This window comes from Puma concolor, chromosome A3 (genome assembly GCF_028749965.1).
Source record: "Puma concolor isolate L17-30 chromosome A3, mPumCon1.1.hap2, whole genome shotgun sequence".
NCBI lineage: Eukaryota > Metazoa > Chordata > Mammalia > Carnivora > Felidae > Puma > Puma concolor.
In genome coordinates this window covers 93,880,515-93,900,652 of record NC_141669.1, presented here as the reverse complement: position 1 = coordinate 93,900,652, position 20,138 = coordinate 93,880,515, and the positions used below count along the sequence as shown (strand labels likewise).

The 20,138-nt window shown below is 40.6% G+C and overlaps 1 long non-coding RNA gene across 1 annotated transcript; it reads right to left on the bottom strand.

Annotated features, from left to right (window-relative positions):
• Positions 1-2,730: 2,730 nt before the first annotated feature.
• On the bottom strand, positions 2,731-18,990 carry LOC147582605 (uncharacterized). The gene is made up of 3 exons (XR_015248753.1): positions 18,817-18,990; positions 6,716-6,752; positions 2,731-3,066 (listed from the first exon to the last, which is right to left on the bottom strand). It is a non-coding gene; the product is annotated as an uncharacterized LOC147582605 (long non-coding RNA).
• Positions 18,991-20,138: the final 1,148 nt, after the last annotated feature.

The window sequence follows — 20,138 nt, the reverse complement described above, 5'->3', positions numbered from 1 at the left end:
ATCACACACCTGCTTGACTTTCTTGCTTTGTGCTCTACTTCTTCCACCCACTCACCATCCCTGGGAATACTTTTTAATACATTATCACTTGCATGTGAATTCCCATCATGGACACTGCAAACCTTACCTGTGTTTTGTCACTCTTAGGTAGGCCAGACCCACTCCTGGGACCCCTCTTTACCTCTTCTCCCAGGCTGTACCTGGCCAGGTCTCCATACTAGACAACAGGGCATAGCTGGAGCAGATCTGACCAGCTGTGCAAGTTTCTTTCTGTGATGAACACAGACATCACCTGTCCCTCATGCCAGGAGCTATGTGGGGACTGTGTGCCAGGCAGACCTTGAAAAAAATGTCACCACACAAATGACACAAAATCACAAAAGATCACCCAAAATCTTCCCAGGAAGAAGCATGAGAAGAAACTACAGGGAAACGTCAATATCTGGTAGGGAAGTTTGGAAAAAATTTTCAGGTATATAAAAATATTTACTGAAGGGGTGCCTGGGTGGCTCAGTCAGTCAAGTGCCCAAGTCTTGATTTCGACTCAGGTCATGATCTCATGGTTCATGGGATTGAGACTTGCATTGAACTCTGCAGTAACAGTGTGGAGGCTGCTTGGGATTCTCTCTCCCTCTCTCTCTGTCCCTTCCCCATTTGCACTCTCTCTCTCTTTCTCTCTCCCAAAATAAATAAACTTTTAAAAAATAAAAACAAAAAAATAAAAATTAAAGTAGATTTTTTTTATAATCTACTTTTACTTAATCATAAATACGAATACAGAGTTAGCATTTGTGAGGCTATTAAGTAATTTACAATGTATTTTTACTCATTTGATTTATTGTATTTCACAGACACAGTAATTTGTACTGTTTTTTTTTTTTAATTTTTTTTTCAACGTTTTTTATTTATTTTTGGGACAGAGAGAGTCAGAGCATGAACGGAGGAGGGGCAGAGAGAGAGGGAGACACAGAATCGGAAACAGGCTCCAGGCTCTGAGCCATCAGCCCAGAGCCCGACGCGGGGCTCGAACCCACGGACCGCGAGATCGTGACCTGGCTGAAGTCGGCCGCTTAACCGACTGCGCCACCCAGGCGCCCCTGTACTGGTTTTAAATAAACAAGGACAACTTTTACAGTAAGATGGGTAGTAGTTTCTTTATAGCAATAATTTTGGGGAACTATTCTGTTTCAAATAGGGGCAGCATTATTCAAAACAATCTTGGGTAATAAAATTTTCCTTAGAGCCTATAATACTTCTTTAAAAACACCAAAAGGACAGGACTCTTCCTATGTTTAAATGTTTAAAATCAATCAGAGCCAACTATTTGAGAAAGAAGAGGGGAAACGTTTAAAAGCTTCTGTAGTCAAAATTAAAATGTGGCAAGAAGACAACTGGGTCAGATGCTTCGAAATTTGTGCAGGGAGGAGATCTGTGCCTCATCGAAGGACCACACTTAGGGTAAGTGAGCATTACACACACAGAAGCACTGAAAGGATGTCACCTACTCTGAGTTATATTTATATTTTGTTGCATTTCTACTTTTTATTCTATTTATTTTTTTAAGTTTATTTATTTATTTTGAGAGAGAGAGCACGCGCGTGCGAGCGCTTGCAAAGTTGGGGAGGGGCAGAGACAGAATCCCAAGCAGGCTCTTCATTGTCACCTCAGAGCTGGATGCAAGGGTTCAAACTCACCAATTGTGAGATCATGACCTGAGCCAAAATCAAGAGTCAGGTGCTTACCTGGTGTCACCCAGGTGCCCCTTGTTGCATTTTTTAAATAGCCATCTCATTATTTCCAGAATATATTCAAAGGATATTATTTCCATTTCTATTGCCTTCCTATCCTGGGCCTCTGTTCCAAACTGTGGTCTATGCCTGGAATACCCCAGGGGATGCTGTTCAAGACTTTTCTGAACCCTCCAGTCTGAATATGCCCATCCTGAACAGAATGCCGAGCCTCTGTAGTGCTGGTCCCCATCAGAATGCCAGACCACCAGAACACCCTGCCCATTACATCTTTGTTAGCCCTGCTGGTGCCCAGTGCAGTGTTCTCAAAGCTGAAACTGGACATTTGGAACTGGAAAGACATACCCCAGTATGACATGAGAGGAACTGAAGCTGGTCCCTTTCCCTCTGCTCCCCTCTGCAGCCGAAGCCTGCACCTCAATATGTGGAGTGTGGCTTTCACTCCAGACTCTTGCTTTCCGTAACTACGGTACCCATGCAGTAATCATATGTTCTGAGGCCAGCAGCATTTAGTCTTTCTTAGAGTTCACTGCGTGTTGTTTTCCATCTGGAATATAGCCCTTGACATCTGAACTGAAATCCTTTACCTGGAGTCCATCATCTGGAAATTCCTAAAACTGAATGTATTTTTTTTTCCTTGCAAGAAGTACCTGTCACTTTTAAAAAAAAATTTTTTAACGTTTATTTATTTTTGAGAGAGAGAGAGAGAGAGAGAGAGAGCAGGCATGCACGTGCATGAGCGGGGAAGGGGCAGAGAAAGAGAGAGACACAGAATCCCAGGCAGGATCCAGGGTCTGAGCTGTCAGCACAGAGCCTAATGCCGGCCTCGAACCCAGGAACCTGGAGATCATGACTTGAGCGGAAGTAGGATGCTTAACTGACTGAGCCACCCAGGCATCCCGTACATGTCACTTTCCGTAGATTCTGAAAGGGGTCTGTGTTCATTTTCTATGGCTACTGCAACCAGTGACCACACAGTGGCTTAAAACACAGATTTCTTTTCTGACATTTCTGTTAAGTTAGAGGTCCAACATTGGCCTCATGGGGCTAACATCAAGATATGCGCAGGGTTGTTGTGCCTCTGGAGGTTCTAGGGGGCCATTCATTTCCTGAGGAGAATCTGTTTCTTTGCCCATTCCAGCTTCCAGAGGCAGCCTCTTTGCCCATCTTCAAAGCCAACATGGCAGGGGTGGAGTTTTGAGTCCTTCCTCTGTGTCTGTCTTTTACAGTCACATCTACCTCTGAACTCCCCATTTGTGCCTTCCTCTTCCACTTTCAAGGACTCTTGCGATTATTTTGGGTCCCCACAAACACCTTCCTAGAGAAAACAGACCAAAAGGCATGTCAGGAAATGTCATGGGTACTCATACATCAATACTTCACTGATACTTCCTGCATCAAGTATGTATTGAGTATCAAGTCCATGCCCATGTGTGTGCTTAGATGGTAAGACACAATTAGAAACAAAAAAATGTATAGGGTGACAACCATCCTGATTTGTGCAAGACAGAGGTTTCAGGGATGCAGGATTTTCAGTGCTAAAACTGAGACAGTCCCAGGCAAACTGGGATCATGGCACACTCTAGATGCCATCTCTCCCCTGAGGAGTTGATAACCCAGAGCAGGGCATGAACAAAATGTAGTCGACCATACTTCACCAGTTGCTGTATGTGTTTTGAAGGGAAAGGGGAAGGGGTGGGTTAAAGATGAACAAAATGGTGGCATACCTTCCTCTGCGAGCATCCCTTTTGGATAACACTGATTGTACTCCAAACACCTGCCAGAGGCGGGCTAAGTGATCTTTAAACCTCACAGAAGCACCACAAAGTGAGGATAGTCATTGCCTGCAGCTTTCAGAGGAAGAAACAAAGAGAAATAACTTGTCCGAACTTCAGAAAACCACTGTTTTAGGTCAGGTGCCCCAGGAGCAGATCCTGACAAAAGGAATCACAAGTAAGCAATTTATAAGGAAACACTCCCAAGAGAAAGGATAAGATCGCAAGGACAAGATTTAGGAAAAGTTCCATACATAGTGTGCTCTCTCTCATGATCTGACAGGGGAACTCCAAGGTGTAAATTACCCCTCAGTTTTTCCCAACAGGAAGTGGAATCCATTCTCCCCCACCCTTAGTTGGCTGGCTAGGGACCATTCTGGGAGCATGTAAAACTACCAGGCGTTTCTGGTTCTGTCTGCCAGATGGGCAAAGTGGCTTCTGCTTAGGAACTGGACACCAAACAAGAGTCCTGTATTTGGGGCTGTTGAAAGCAGAAGACACCAAGGCTGGGAGAGAGGACACAGAAACAGAGAAGGTAGCCAAGGTGGTCTGAGTGGAGTATCAGCAGCATCCACATCTACTTCAGCTAGTAAGTGGTAAAGCAGAATGTGAACCAACCTAGCAAGTTCCAAAGCAAGGTTACTAAGCTTCTCTTCCAATCCATCTACTTTCATATTCTTACAAATTTTCTTAAAACCTAAGATCTGTGAGGGGGGGTTCAGATTTTTTTCTTTTGCAGGAATACTTCTATTTGCCAGGATTGTTGCCATAAATATTAAAACTCAAAGTGTGCTGGCATTCAAAGTTGACTGTTGGTGTAACAGCGTGGCACGTACATAATTTACTACAGTTTCCTTCTGACAGTTGACTTGCTAATAACAGAACTGATTAGTATATCGTTGATAAGATTATGAAGATTAAATACAACTTTCTGGATTTCAGTGATTTTTCAAATGGCTTTTAGATGTCATAACTCATGTTAGAATTTCCTAATACACACAGATTGTAGTTACGTCAGTGCCTTTGTGCAAACGGGAGTCTAGGAAGCAGTATTGTGTCTTTTCAGAATTGTTATAGGAGTGGTAAGTCCTAATTTCAAACATCAGAAGGCCTTCTTATTTACTGCAAATGTGAAGTTATAGTGTGACCTTGGTTCTTTACTATCTCAGAGAACAGATCCTTTATGGGTTCCAGATGGGAAGTGTAAAGTTAATAACCCCTCGTAGACTAACACCCATATGTTTTCCATGCACTGCAGAGATGTACTTTGTTCACAGTGTCATTTATTTAAATGAAATTAACATATAAATGATGATAGATTGTTGTTTCCGAGTTTTGTGCTAGACATAGCAAAAAAAAATATTTAATATAGGCATTAAAAAGTCTGGCAGAAGAAATGGGTCATCCAAATGATGATTAAGGATCACCAACCTCTCTTGTAATTGTGTGCGTGTATGTGCCCTATGTATGTTTGGAACAAGACATTCTCGTGCACCAGAGTAAACAAATACAAAAATCATGGTTCAAATCTGCCAAAGATTTATGTATTTGCATTACTTAGGACTAGGTTTGACCACAAGTAACAGAGATCCACAATGAAACAAGAAATAAATTCATTTCCCTCAGACATAAAATCTAAATCTGCTCCATAAATTCCTGACAGCTCACTAATCAGCTATCTCTAAGCTATGGCCCTGGTCTTCATGATCCAAGATGGCAAACCATATTCTGTTTTTAGGCAGGAGGCTGGATTAGTTGCCTTTGAAGGAAGGATTCACAAAGTGGCTCCACACCTCTGCTTTTATCTTATTGGCCTAGCTAGTCACATGGCCCTGCCCAGCCCCAAGGGAGGCTCAGGAATGTGGTCTTCTCCATGAGTAGCCAAGGGCCCTGCTAAAAACTGGGGAAATATTACTGTGGACAAGGGGTGAAAGGATCTCAGGGAATAAAAACAGCCTCTGTCACAAGCATTCATGATAATGTCTGAAAATGTCAGTATGGCTAATTTCAATAAGGACTATCTCCTCTTTGAGTCAGAGGGAATTGCTTTTAGCCCTCAGCTTGCTTATTCCAGAGTTAGAATAAATCTGAGGTCAACTCTAATTGCGATGTTGGATGAAGTCCTTTTGGAACATGTGAAATCAATCTGTGGCAACACCAGGATCCCTTTAGCAGGACCTTGTTCTATAATGGATACTTTTATTGCTTCAAGAGCAGAAAGCTTCTTCACCCAAAGCCATGCTTTTTCTTCCAGGAGTCCCACATGCAGTGACTTATCCATGTGGGACAAATGCCCATTGGGTAATTGTAATCTTTAAGGAGAATATACTGTATCGAAGAGAATGGGCATCTGACTACCTGAGCTCCATCTTGGCTCTGCCATATCTAGACAATGCAATGCTGACTGAGTCAATTTCTTCCTAACATCAAGATAACACCCTCTGTTTCAAGGGTTATTGAGTTAAGTAAACTAGTATAGTTAAACTGCCAGCTTTTCAACATCCTCCTGCTGACCTTATTTATGCCCCAGGCTAAGTTAGAATTTACTTGCCCAAATAAATGGGGAAGGGCATGGCTTTGGCTTTCTTATTGAACTTCGCAAAGTTCAGGGGATCCTCAAAAGGAATATTCAAAACACTACGCTGGGGCCTCTGATTTTTCTTAGGGTGGCCAATTGTTTGTTTTTTTTTTTTTTTTTCCTCTAGTGAACAGCCATGCTAACTATGTTTGGTTTTTGACCTTGGATGGCTACTCCAATTGCTTCCAACTATTGGATTATTTTCCCACCTTTTCCTCAAGGCCCAGAAATTCTGCTTTGCTCAGAAAAAACGCAGGGTTTTAATGTGCTTATTCTCAGAACATTAGTCAAACTACTGATGTAAAATATGGAAAACCTAAGAATGGCAGGTTAAAGTAGTGGTTCTCAAAGTAGGGTTCATTGACCAGGAGCATCAGCATCAGCTGGAAACTTGTAGAAATGTACATTCTTGGGCCCCTGTCCAAATGCACTGCATCACAAACTCTGAGGATTCAACAATCCATTTTAACCAGCTCTTAACTAGGGTCCTATAAAGTTGGGAGGTACCTGAGAGGTACCCAAAGAATATAGACAGGAGAGCCTTCCGTGAGAATATTGCACTAGTCTTAAATCCCCCCACCTCTTCCATATATGGTCGGGATTTGGGGGCTTACCTTAACACAAGCAGGTTTTCCAAAGTTGGTCCTGTGCCTTTGGGAAAAAAATAAAAGCAACCATACATTTGTGAAAATTTTACAGTAAATAAATACTAGACTTGGCAAATCTTTCCCAACCTGTCCTCCAGAAAAAAAGAAAAATGTTGATAAACTTTTAAGCCACATGAGCTGGAAAAGGCTCTAGCCACTGACGGTGAATCTAACCACTGTGCAGGCAATAAAGGGCTGGCTAGCCTGCCTTTATTTGCTTTCTGCTCAAGATAAACATTTATCACTGGTGTATTGATTAACACCATATCACTTCCCTACCTTACACTTTCACAAAGGGAGCAGGCTCCCCTTGGGAACTCAAACCTTTGTGGGGCTCAAGAGACCCCTTGTGTTCATTGGACTATGAAGCACCATGGACTACTAGAAAGTGTGGGACCCTCTCTGCCAAGGAGAAGCCAGGACCATATCCCAGAGTGGGTGTGAGTATTAGTGATGCTTCTCCTGGGAGAGCCAATCAGGGAGCAAAATAGTTGCTACAGTGTGAGATCTGGAATCCACCATACCATGCGTAAGAGCTGGAGGAAGTGGCATTTTCCAAGTGCAGAATCCCTACTGAAGATGTCTACATTATTCATGATCTGGAAAATTGGCTGCAAATAAACTTTCCATTTTTTGAAGCTTTGCTTTGTTTCTGTCTTTTGTTTTTGTTTTTCTATTTTTGCCAATGATGGAAAGGCAGGGGAAACCAACAATATTGGCTTGATGTGTCATTTACAAAAGACATATTGATGAGTAGCTATAGTGTGAGAGTGTTTTAATATTTAAGGTTGCCTCAATTTCTATCTAGAAGTTTGTGGGATATAAACATATAATTTTTTTTTAAGAGAGAGAGAGAAGGGGAGAGCACAAGAGCAGGGAAAGGGGCAAAGGGCATGGCAGGCTCCATGCCCAGATTGGAGCCTAACATGGGGCTCGATCCCACAACCCTGAGATCATGACTGAGCCAAAACCAAGAGTTGGATGCTTAACTGAGTCACCTGGGCGCCCCTGGGGTATTAATTATAAATACATGGATAAATATTCATTGATTCAGCTCCGGCTGTTTCTCTGATCTTTTGTTTTTCTGTTAATATCCATTCCTGTAGTTAATAATGTGGTTATTGAGCTTATACAACTGGTAAATTAAATAATCTGTATTTTAAAATCGTGATTATGCATCCTGAGAAGGATATTTTTATTTTTTTTTTTAATTTTTTTTTCAACGTTTATTTATTTTTGGGACAGAGAGAGACAGAGCATGAACGGGGGAGGGGCAGAGAGACAGGGAGACACAGAATCGGAAACAGGCTCCAGGCTCCGAGCCATCAGCCCAGAGCCCGACGCGGGGCTCGAACTCCCGGACCGCGAGATCATGACCTGGCTGAAGTCGGACGCTTAACCGACTGCGCCACCCAGGCGCCCCAAGGATATTTTTATTAAATGTAGTTTAAATATAGTTTAAGGAGGTTACTTTATGATTAGTTACATACTGTGACTAACCTGACCAAATGTTTTTCAGACAAATTACTGTACCATTAAATTTAACAGTTTCTTAATTTGCTCTTTTGGTTCGGGAGAGTACCTTGGTTATCTATTTTTTAAGGGAACTGATGTGGAAGGAAGCCTTTGAGTTTGTAACTATGAGTCCCTGGAGAACCAATGGGTGGCATTAGGATCACTGGCTACAATTGTTTTTTCCTGCTTTTCCGCAGATACAATCTGGCTTAAAAACTCAAAAGTCACCCTTGTTAAAACCTGGCACAGGCTTTTTTTTCAAACTTTAACTTTATAATAATTGTAGATTAATATATAGTTGTAAGAATGCAAAGAGATTGCATGAACTCCTTAGCCAATTGTAAAATTATTGGATAATATATCACAACTGGGATAGTGACATTGATATGGTCAATATTGAAACATTTGCATCACCACAAGTCTCCCTCATGATGTCCTTTTACAGGCAAACTGTGTCTTTCCCATCTCACCCTTTCCTTCATCCCTGGCAACCATTAATTTGTCCTCCACTTCTGAAATCTATATTTTGTCATTTCAAGAATGTTTTATAAATGGAATGACACTTTATGCTACCTTTGGAGATTTAATTTTTTTCCCTTCAGTATAATTCTCTAGAATTCATCCAGGTTATTGTATGTGTCAGTACTTTGTTCCTTTTTTATTGCTGAGTAGTACTCCATGATATGGATGTAGCACATCCTATTTAACAATTCACTCAGTGGGGACACCTGGGTGGCTCAGTTGGTTGAGCATCTGACTCCCGATTTTGACTCAGGTCATGATCCCAGAGTCTTGGGATCGAGCCCCATGTCAGGTTTCATGCTGAACATGGAGCCTGTTTAAGATTCTCTCCCTCTGCCCCTCTCCCCTGCTCCCACTCCCCTCCTCTCTCTAAAAAAAAAAAAAAAAAAAAAAAATCACTCACTGAAGGGTATCAAAGTTATTTCACTTTCGGGCTGTTTTGAATGCAGTTTTCATAAATATTTGTGCACAGATTTTTATGTGAGCATAAGTCTTCACTGCTCTGGGGTAATGTCCAGGAGCACTACTGGGTCATATGGTAGTAGTTTCTTTTGTCTTGAAAGAAACTGGTGAACTGTTTCCCAAACTGGCTACGGTATTTTACCTTCCCACCAGAAATATAAGACTGATTCAGTTTCTTTTCATCTTAACCAGTGTTTGGTATTGGCACTATTCCTCATTGTGGTTTCAATTTTTCATTTCCCTAATGGGTAATGATTTCCCTAATCCTTAATTAATTCCCATGTTATTATTTGCAATCTGTATATCCATCAAATGTCTCTTTGTACCCAGTTTTAAATATGATTGTATAGGTCTTTTCTGTGGAGTGTTGGGAGTTTTTAACGTATTCTATATACTAATTCTCTTTGGATAAGTGATTTGCAAGTATTTTTTCCCAGTCTGTGGCTTGTCTCATCCTCTTAACAGGGTCCTCCACAAAGCAAAATTTTTTATTTTGACAAAGCCCAATTTCTAAAAGTTTCCTTTTATGGATCATGTGTTTGCTATCAAGTCTAAAAGTCTTTACTTCATCATAAATGCCTACAATTTTGTTTTATGTTTTCTTCCAAAAATTGTATAGTTTTACATTGAAGCCCATAATTGTCTAAGGGTTAAGACTTGGTCAAGGTTCATATTTTGCCTATGGATATCCAATTACTTCAGTGCCATTTATTGAAAAGGCTATCTTTTCTCCATTGAATGACTTTTGTAATTTTGTCAAAACTCTTTGGGGCATATTTATGTAGATTTACTTCAGGCTCTGTATTCTGTTCCATTGATCTATGTGTCTATCTCTCTGCCAGTTCCACACAGTATTGATTATGGTAGTTAAAAATAATGTCTTAAAATCCAGTGCACTGATTCCTTCCACTTCTTGTTTTTCAAAATTCTTTAAGCTATTTTAGTCCCTTTGCCTTTCCATATAAATGTTAGAAGAATATTCCTTATATATGTATACAAAGTTTTGCTGGAAATTTGTTAGGAATTCCATTAAACCTGTAGGTGAATTTGGAGAGAATTGACAACTCTACCATGTTGGGCTTTCCAATCCATGAACACAGTATGCATTCTCCGTTTATTTAGATCTTCATTGGTTTCTTTCAGCAGAATTATATAGCTGTAAGCATGAGTCCTGTATATGTTTTGTTAGATTTATACATAAGCAGTTTGCTTTTTTGAACAATTATAAATGGTATTGCATTTTGTTGTCCATTTGTTTGTTCATTGCTAGTACTGTATATAAAAATACAACTACTTTTTGTGTGTTTCTCTTTTTTTTTTAATTTTTTTAATGTTTATTTATTTTTTGAGAGAGAGATTGACAAAGTATGAGCAGGGGAGGGCAGAGAAAGAGAGGAAGATATAGAATCTGAAGCAGGCTCCAAGCTCTGAGCTGTCAGCACAGATCCCGATGCGGGGTTCAAACCCACGAACTGTGAGATCATGACCTGAGCCAAAGTTAGATACTCAAGTGACTGAGCCACCCAGGTGCCCCTGTGTGTTTCTCTTGTATCCTGCAAACTTGCTAAATTCACTTATTAGTTCTAGTAGAATTTTTTTTTTGTAGATTCCTTGGGATTTTCTGCATAATCATGTCATCTGCAAATAGAGATAGTTTTATTTATTTATTTCTGGTATGTATGCCTTTTATTTACTTTCCCTGCCTTATTGCATGTGCTAGAGATTCCAGCACCATGTTGAATAAGTAAAAGTGAACATCTTTGTCTTACTCCCAGTCTCAAGGGAAAGTGGTCTTTCACCATTAAGTATAATGTTAGATGTGGGTTTATGTAAATGGTCTTTGTCGTGTTGAAGAGGTACTCCTCTATTCCTATTTTTCTGAGAGTTTTTATCCTGAATGGGTGTGGAATTTTGTCAAGTGCTTTTTTCTGTGTAGATTGGTATAATCATGTGATTTTTCTCCTGTAGACTGTTAATATGGTTAATTAGATTCACTGATTTTTAAATCTTGAACCAGCCTTGTATCTCTAGAATATATCCAATATGGTCATGGTATATAATTATTTTTACATATTACTGTATTCTATTCTAATATTTTAAGGGTGTGTGTGTGTGTGTGTGTGTGTGTGTGTGTGTGTGTATTCAGGAGGGATTTGATATGTAGTTTTCTTTTTGCAAAGTCTTTGTCTGGTTTTGGCATCAGGGTAATGCTAGCTTTATAAAATGAATTAAGAAGTGTTTCTTTTGTCTTCTGGAAGAGACTGTTTAGAATTAGTGCTAATTTTTCTTTATACATTTAGAAGCATTCTCCAGTGAAACCATCTGGGACTGAAGATTTCTTTTGGGGGTAATAATGAAATCACTAATTCAATTTCCTTCATAGTAATAGGGCTACTGAAATATCTATTTCATCTTGGGGGAATTGTGATAGTTTGTGATTTTCAATAAATTTATCCATTCATTTCAGTTCAATTGTCAAGTTTATGTGCTTTGAGTTCGGTTTCTAGTATTTCCTTACCATCATTTTGTTGTCTGCATGGTCTGCCGTGATATTGACTCTTTCATTCCTGATACTAGTAATTTCTGTCTTCTCTTTATTTTCTTTGTAATCTTGTTAAGAGGTTTACCAGTTTTATTTTCATTTCAAAGAATCCACCCTTTGTTTCATTGATTTTCTGTATTGTTTTCTGTTTTAAATTTTGTTAATTTCTTATTTTTATTAGTTTCTTTTTTTGCTGGCTTTGAACTTATTTTCTCTCCTTTCTCCAGGTTCTTGAGATGGGCACTTATTTTATTAATTTGAGACTTTAACTCTTTTATAATGTGTACATTTAATACTATCAATTTCCCTCCTAGCACTGCTTTAGCTGTGTACACAAATGTATTGTATTTTCATTTTTATTCATTTCAGGTTTTTGTCTGAGGACTTGAGACTTCCTCTTTGACTCATACACTATTTAGGACTGTGTGTTTAGTTTCCAAACATTTAGAGATTTTCTTGTTATGTTACTTATTCCTAGTTTTACTTCACTGTGGCTCAAGAATATAGTCTGTATAATATAAATTCTTATAAAATTATGGAGATTTTTTAATGGTCCAGGATATAGTCAAAATTGGCACATGTTTCATGGGCAGTTGGAAATAATGTGTATTAATTCCACTGTTGTTGGGTTTGATATTCTATAAATATCAAAGAGATCCAGTTGATTGATGGTGCTGTTCAATCTTTTTTTTTTTCCTTCCCCCTTGGTCAGCCTAACTGAAGCCTTGTTAGTTTTGTTGGTCTTTTCATAGAACTCACTTGGGACTTTGTTTCTTTCCTCTGTTTTTTTTTTTTTCTCTGTATTCATTATTTTATTTATCTTCACTATAATCCTAATTATTTTCTTTTTTCTGATTTCTTTAAACTTAGTTTCCTATTCTTCCAGGTTTTGATTTGATATCTTTTTTTTTTAACGTAGACAAACATTGACAGTCTTTCATTTTTGCTAAATCATTGAAAATTTGAAGGAAAAAAGAAAAGGGTTTTGTGTGTGTGTGTGTGTGTGTGTGTGTGTGTGTGTGGATAGTTTTTAGCACATGACCTGAGATTTCATATATGACTTACAACCTGGCTTTCTCTAAATATGTAGGTCAGTAATCCATTTTCACTGTTGGAGCAAGAAATAAATATTCTCTCTGCTTTTTTCTAATTAATTAAACATTTGAATATAATTAGAGTGGTAAAATGGGAAAGTCCAGCTTCTGTTACATGCTATTGAGGTCTGCCTTCTAAACATGGCCTCCTCTCAAGGATGGAATCTTTCATAACGTCTATAGGTGAAGAGTTAGCCTATTCAGTCTTGGATTTCCATTCTCTTCCACATCCCCCATGTTTCTTTTGCCCTTTTCTTCCCAGTACCTACTAGGCACCCATGGTTTATTTGTTCATTCAAATGTTCATCCATTCATAAATTCACTCACTTATTCACTGAACCAAACCTATAAAGGGCCTACTACAAGCAGGTCCTAGTATGTGAACAGGCATGAAATAACCTGAATGTTGACCTTGAGACACTCATTGTCCATGACTGTCCCATATGGCACATATCAGGAACCAATCCCTGGAGCATAGGCATCTGGCCCTTGATATGTTGTTTACTCTTCAGCCACATATTCTGTATGCTTAAAGTTGCTTGGACCACAGGGAATGAAAATAAGTCTTTGATTTTTTAAAAATCTAACCAGAACACATACATTTAAGTGAGTGCAGAATTCTTCAGAGCAATCACTTCAGAAAGATAAACTCTTCTTCTGTTGATGATCAGAGAGATTTAGAAATTTGTAGCACACCCTGTCAGTGCTCCTCCTGTATCTTGGTAGCCCACCCCAGGGGTCACATGCAAAGGATCCAGACATGCCTGGATCCAAACATGCTTCCACCCTCTCTCTGCCTGAAGGAATTCTCTAGCCACAGGAGAGTGTGGGGATGCATTTGAGGCAGGCTGGAAACTCTGAGGTGCCAACAACTAATCAAACAGGGCAGGGAATTAGGGAATCAATACCCTTGGTAGGATGATTCTGAGGCATGTCCTACAGTTTCTCAGAAACTCCCCAGTTGGTTTGAACCCTAATGCCCAGACTTTGTGTTTTAAAATAACAAATGCATATGCAATATGCATGTACATATTTTTATATGGAAATATTATTAACTAGAAAAATATCCTGATGAACACTTGGTAATGGAGGGCAGAGGTGGGAAGAAGACTAACTTATCTATTTTGGGAACTAGACTGCCTGGATTTCAGTCCCAACCACTACAACTGGCTATGTGTCCCTGGGAAAGTTGCTTATCCTCTCTGCAAACTGGGGATAACAACTGCACATGCCCTACAGTTCGTTGTGAGGATCATAGGAATAAATATATGAAAAGTGCTTAGAACAATGTCTGGCACAGAGTAAGAATCATATAAAAGCTAAATGTCATCAGCAACATCATCATTATTATTATTACCATGTATTTTGTTTCTTTGTGTTATTTTGTCCCCTATTTTTGTATTGAATTTTTCAAAAAATAAATAACTTGAAAACTTCTAGAGATGTGTGAAAAGACTAGTTTTCAGACTAAAACCAATCAGGAATCATTATTTAAGCCATAACTGCATATTATCAGTGAGTGTTACAGGACACTTTCTCTGTACCTGTAACTTTGAAGAATTTAAGGAATACAATGATATCTGTTTAGATTGTAAAAGAACACAAAAGGGAAGACAAATCGTTGGAGATACACCAATAGCTGATTTTTCAGTTCAGCCCCATCAGAACGTTCCTTCATGCCAGTTTCATAATTGTGTTCCTCATAATCACTTATTTCCTGTTTGGCTACTGGAGGATGCTTATTGAACTACAATTTTGTGTTCTAAGTAATTCAGGCAACAGTGACATCACCTGTCTGCAAGCTTTTGCAAGGGAAAGCCAATTATGTATGAGCTGAAAAAAAAAGTAATGATCCCTTCAAGTTGTTTGCTGACATTGGGTGCCTGTACTGACTGGCGACCAAGTCTTCATCAGAAAAAAAAATCAAAGTTTAGGAACGAAGGGGACTATACAGAATAAACACTCCCACCACCCTGGACAATAAGCGGCACTGATAGATTACAGTAGCCTTGATTGGCGGTTGAGGGCTAGAGGCTGCTCACATTTCTTCTGGGGTCAGTGTCAGCTGGACCCCACACACCGCAGCTGTGTTTGACCTGATATTCACCAACCCTGAAATGCATTTGAGTAGAAAGACCTCGCAGGGTTGTGTTTTGTTTTGCTTCTTTAACTGGGAGTTCCGCAGAACGCTGTATTTAAATATCAAACACTGGTAATCTGTGTCAGTGGTAGTGATAGTTTGGATAAAATGTCTTTCCTGTTGTAGCTAATTGCTTGCATATCTGCAAGCTGATATACTCTTTGTAGACATTTGTGCTGTCCTCTTTTTATAACTTTATTTCATTTTCTGTTCATTTCTGGTGTTGACTCAAGGGGCCTTTATCACCTGACCCTGATAATCTGTGCTTTATGGCTGCTGGTGTGATTGGGAGCAGTTGAAGCAGCAGCGAGCAATAATGCACACATATAAATATTTGAACAGGAAAAAGAAAGTCTGTCCGATGTAGGCCAAGGAAGAAATGCATTTAAACAAATAATGCCACTAGAGGGACCTTGACTCTCCACCAGGACTAGGCAAGGTCACTCTACCCTTGCGCTACTGTAGGTGGCCACTAGGGCCACGGCGGATTTCAAAGGGCCAGCCCATTCCATACCCCACCTTAGGGCGCCCAGCCCAGGGGGCCGCTGCGTGGGCTTATGACGTCATTGTCATGGATCACTAAAATAACTCCCTCTGAGAAGAATATATTTGCTCTGACCAGGGGTTAAAGACCAGAGAATTTTTAATTAGTTTACCCAGGCTTTGCATTTGGTCACCAAATGTTATTGCGGGTGGGGGTAGAGGGGTGTTCAAAGCACATGACACGGTGTGTCTCCCTTTCCCATTTTCCGGGGGGGGCCTCTCCCTTTCCGCACCTCTTGTGAATAGTTGAAAATGGGCGCAAAATGACATTCGACTTAGAAAGTGAGAGCACCAGGAAGCAAAACTGGAGGCAAACAGAACAGCTAATTTGGCCAGGCATAGCTGGTGCTGTCCGCGGTTGTCCCTGACAGCGGGGCCGGCTCCGAACCACCTGTGTTTGCTCACTAGCTTTCCCCAATCTGCGAGAAAATGGCCCGGGCCGGTCACATGGCAGCCAGATAGGCCAGGCACCATGGGAATACAAAAGCCAGAGCTTTTAGCAGAGTTAATCATTAATGCGCCTTTTCTTTGTCCCATTCAGGAGTGCTGACAGGGCTTTGATAGCCGGTATTTGCCATGGGGCGGCTGCAGCCCTAGCCAGGTACTAATGAGCCCATTGGCTCCAAGCTCCCCTCCAAGTGCCCACAGAGCCGGACCTAGAACTGGAGGCTGCCCTCCGCCTGGCCCCCTGGCTGCGACCCCCTCCCGGTCAGGGCTTGGTATTGAGCCTCCCCTCAGCCTCGGTCCTCTGTGTTTCTGTTCATCCTCTGCCTGAGTGTCTGGAGAACCGAGGGGGTGGTGTGTGATTACTGAGGCCGGTGAGCCTCTCTTCCCCAGGTGTTATCTTTCCTCCAACCAGAAAAATGAAAAATAAAAAACAAAAAACAAACAACAAAAACAAAACTACACTGAATATGTTTTTTGTTCCCTTAAATGTGTACTAAGGATGAACCATTTTGCTCTCACAGCAATGGGCTAGTCTCTTCTCAAAACTTAGAGATTTACACACAGGATAAGTATTCTGATATTTACATCTCAGCAACTAAAATGCAGGTTTCCCTGACAGATTTTTTTTTTAATGGAAAAACCCACCTACCAGTCTTAACAGTAGGTAGCTCCTGAGTCAACAGAATGCATTCAGGGTAAATACAAACCAAATTAAAACCCTCTTGCTACCTGTTCTTTGACTCTGTGAAGCTGCCCCACTCCCATGCACAAAATAGCCAAACCCCTTGAATTTCTGTTTTTGCCTCTTGCTGAAAATGTTTTTTCGATTTGTGCTGCCAGGGTACAGCCAGCCCTCTTGAACACACAAAGTAGCTGTCACCACATAAACTGTGAGTATCCCATTGTCCTTCAAGAGTAGTTGAAAACAAGCAAATAAAAAGTACATCTTTGAAGCCTGGCTTATAAAGGACAGACCTTTTAAAATTTTGAGCCTTTAAGGGTGCCTGGGTGGCTTCGTGAGTTGAGCGTCTGACTTTGGTTCAGGTCATGATCTTGTGGTCCGTGGGTTCGAGCCCCGCGTCGGGCTCTGTGCTGATGGTTCAGAGCCTGGAGCCTGTTTCGGATTCTGTGGTCTCCCTCTCTCTCTGACCCTCCCGCATTCATGCTCTGTCTCTCTCTTTCTCAAAAATAAATAAACGTTAAATTTTTGAGCCTTTAAAGAGCAGAGCTTTTTCTAGGCATTGAGCACATGAAAATTTTACTGATGACTGTGGCTCGTGTATGAAGACATCGCCAGTAAAGATACTACATTCAAAACACAGTTCTCCACATGTTCATATATCTCCTGTTGGCCAGAGTCAAAATACCTTTAAAGATTTTATCCAATTGTCTTTACAACAACAAGGGCATACTGGATGATGACACATTTTATTGCCTTTTTTTTTTACAGATAAGGAAGTAAAAGCTGACTGACTTGCTTCTTCATCTTGGAACCATAACAACCTACAGATGATTAGAACCCCAGGAAAATCAGAGTGAGTGGCCCGTGTTTTAGGATCAACGTGCTGCTTATGATTGCATGCTGCATCCTATGCCTTGCGGCTTGGTTTTATTCTTAAGGAAATTGTTCATTCTCCCTCAAGTTTATTGGTCATCTACTATGTACTAGAGACCACTCAGCTCTGGAGGGAGTAAAGATGGAGACAGTATGAGTTCTAGCCCCGAAAAGCAGCTCAGCAGATAACACACATACCACAAGTAAATACAGTGACCAAAGGAAATGTGTTCCACATTTAACTACCCCATGAAGAAACATGAGAGTTTGTACATCCTCGTAGAGCTTTGCCCCAGATCTGAAAACTCTCCAGGGGGAGGAAAAGCTGATGATTTCAGAATGCCTGGATGTTAGAATGTGGAGTATCCAGTTCAAATAACGTTATCAGTTTTAACATAATGAGTATGGGCTGTGGTAAATCAGCCTCTACTTTTTAAAATGCTTTTCATACACAAAGCATGACCAAAGTCTATACTCTGCATAATCCGTTTCACCCCAGGCTCATTGAGAACAGACTTGTGTAGAAAGTTAAAGTTGACTCTACTACAAAGAAAATCCATCTTTGTTTCTCTGCCCCATGCAGTTGGTTGAGAATACAAGCTTTGGTTTTGAAAGGGAGCAAAGCTGTTGACTAAGCATACATTGAGACAAATATATCTCACTGCACCCAAGGGACAGAGGAAAAAACTATTCTGTGATTTTGGGGGAAAAAATTATCTGAATTACTCCAGCAACTCAAATGACTATTTGGGGCAAATAGTGGAGGTCAAATTGATGTATTGATATTAATTGATATTGACATTCTCCTGTAATTGCTAAAGTGAGTGGATTGAATCAAGAGAGAGATACCAATCTGTGCTGTGCCTAGTCTCATTTCTTGGGGTGGAGACAGAAGTCTTAGTTTGGGATACCCCCTGCATGCAGCCCCTAAGTCAAGAATTTGAGTACAGAATGTTTATTTGGAACATGATCCCAGGAAACAGGATGAGGGAGAGAAGTGACAAAGAAGGATGAGAGCCAGCAAAGGATGTGTTATTATTTGTCAGGTTAGCAGGGTGGATGACTGGAGCCCGACCAGCAGGGCACTCAGTGAGAAACTATGCAGAACCCACTTCAGGACTGTCCCACTAGGGGAAGGAAACCTGGCCTATTTTCCCACCAATGCCTATCCTTCTTAGATTGAGGGTTTCTTCTAGGATTGTAAACTCTGCAGCACTCTGACCACCCCACCCACCAGGGAACACATACCTCTGTTCAGAGTACACCCTCTTGCAGAAGAAGGGTTCCATATGTAGAGAAACTGTCTTCAGATGACGTCCTATGGGCCAAACGGATATGGGCAGAGCATCAACACCATCAGACACAACAGACTTCACTGAAGCAGAATGGAGGGAAGACCAAGAAGGCTAACACTCATTTACACAGTTCATAACAAGAGCCATTGTCATGGAAATCTCTAAATATGAGATAGAATATAAGAATCTCTGGTGCCTTCGATTTGCAATACAAGCATACTCTAGCCTGGAGAAATAGGCTCCACCAGAGCCAGAGACTGCAGGTGTCCATTGGGTTTATTGTAAAAGCATAAGAAAGCCATCATGAGCTCTGGGAGGTTCCACTACAAAGGCTTTGCAAATGCCCCATGTGGGCTGTGGGGTTCCTCATGGGAATTCATCTTCCCAACCATCTGGAGAGCTAGGTGGGTTGACTGTGATCATATTGAAATAAAGAACAAGGAAGTGGAATAAATGAATTTATTCATTCATGTTTATAGCATGCTTAGGGTCCTAATGTCTCTCACATTGTAGAAAGTCATTTTATATGTTCCATTAAATGAAGCCATGTTCCTTGCTGCAACTCATGCCTTAAATCATTGATTCTCAAAGTGTGGTCCCTGGACCAGCCACATCAGTATTACCTAGGCCTCAGACCGGCTCCTTCAGAAACCAGGAGTTTCTCCAGGAATCTGTGTTTTAATAAGACCTCCAGAGATCCTAAGGCATGCTAAGGAGTAAGAACTTTCTGGTGAAAGAAGTTCTGCTCACAGCTCCTGCCCTTCTGCCTGCACCCATTCTCAGTTTTATATGTATATATATTTTACCTTATTCCTCAGGTATTTTTCCCCTTATCCTTCAGTTTTAAATGGAATTCATTTCAAGATATGGTACCAAATTAATAACGCCTTTCCAAAAGGAGGGGAGATTATCTTGATTGTATTGACACATCTCAAATGTTCACAAAACATGCAAATATGAAATGCATACACAAGAAGCTCAGAAACACAAGCATTCCGGGTGTCCCACATCTGACTGTAACAACAGCTAAGGCTTATTGAAATGGCAGTTCCCTCTAGGACTGTTTCTTACAAGATATTATTTTCTTCCCTCTCTGGACCAATCTTGACCTCAGGAGAATAGCTGAGAAAAGCTGTTCTTCACCTGGAGTGGCATGGAATTCAAGGGAATTCAGCAATAACTTAGCACCATGAGGAAGGAGCTGATGTCAGAGTTGCTGGGCATGGACCCCATTATTCTTCCCCACTGACTGCATACCACTAATTTTGGCCCCTG